The sequence below is a fragment of the Zea mays genome, chromosome 9 (genome assembly GCF_902167145.1).
Source record: "Zea mays cultivar B73 chromosome 9, Zm-B73-REFERENCE-NAM-5.0, whole genome shotgun sequence".
NCBI classification, from domain to species: Eukaryota; Viridiplantae; Streptophyta; class Magnoliopsida; order Poales; family Poaceae; genus Zea; species Zea mays.
The window spans coordinates 32,312,107-32,313,273 of NC_050104.1; the positions used below are offsets into that span (position 1 = coordinate 32,312,107).

General features: G+C 44.7%; 1 long non-coding RNA gene across 1 annotated transcript; it reads right to left on the minus strand.

Moving 5' to 3' along the window:
• Positions 1 to 667: 667 nt before the first annotated feature.
• On the minus strand, positions 668 to 1,167 carry LOC118473298 (uncharacterized). The gene is made up of 2 exons (XR_004852590.1): positions 1,026 to 1,167; positions 668 to 938 (listed from the first exon to the last, which is right to left on the minus strand). It is a non-coding gene; the product is annotated as an uncharacterized lncRNA (long non-coding RNA).

A 1,167-nucleotide genomic window follows, 5' to 3' on the forward strand; every position in this document is an offset into this window, starting at 1 on the left:
TAACGGCTGGCGAAGACGGTTGGGTGGGCGGCTAGGCGGTAGGCCAACGATGATGAACTGACTGTTGGACGCCGATTGGGCAGCGGGCACAACGCTAGGACGAGCGCTAAGCGGGGGTTGGATGCTACAAACGTGCGGTTGATGCCTTTCTCATTCTGTGTTTTAGTCGACATAGGTCGTGGCCTAGGATGATGGGCTAGATCTTGTGGGTTAGTCGATGGTATAATGGTGGTCAACCCGGTGTTTATCTAATTTGGTATCATGTACCTTATATTTTTTATTTTGTAGTATATACAAAAGGTAGGTATAAAGAGTTTCAAAAATTGAGGTGGGACCATAGCCCACTTTGCCCACATCGTAGATCCGCCCCTGAGGTGGCCTATGCTGTTAAATATTCTTGCAGGAAGAACTTTCAGTTCTAAACAACTTAGGTATTCGATGCCTTCAGGTGTTCTTGGTTTCATGCCCTTGATCTGCGTCCTCCCTCTGAAGCCAAGAAGCCACACAACACCCTGAACCCCTCAACCCTAATGGCCTAACCCAAATCTTCACCGGGAGTTCAGCGTGAATCTAATATCCTGAATCGTGAGGTAAGAAACTTGACATATACCTTGGAAGAAATCCGTTGACATAAATAACAAATTTCTAAAAAAGAAATGTCACGAGGTGCTGAAATCTGTTCGCTTGAAATTGCAGCAGAGCACGTACAACCAACCAGAAGGAAGAAACGTACAGTGAAAAATGATCAACGGTAGCATCTGCCTCCATTTACAAACACAGTCCACAATTGCTCTAGAACTCATCATTGTCCAGCGACAGACTGGCAGTGGATGTAACAAGGTACAGTATACTGAGAGTCAGAAATTTGGGAAGGTCGTCTTCAGTCTGATGCAACTAAAAAGCTTGCATGAGGCTCGTGGGCAAAGGTTGTCTTCAAGCTGTCAAGGAGAAGCTCAAAACTGAAAACCATGACACAAAACAACATACTGGAAAAAAAATCGCCTTCACATTATGACTCCACTAACCTGCTAGGTGGATTTTGAAGAGGTTTAGTGTCTGTAATTTTTGTCATAGAAGGGATTTTCACCCCATGATTCTCTTTCAGCTTCGGCCTTCTCCAAGATACGACCGCTTTGTGCTTCTTGATTTTGAAGACTTGGTAGACTG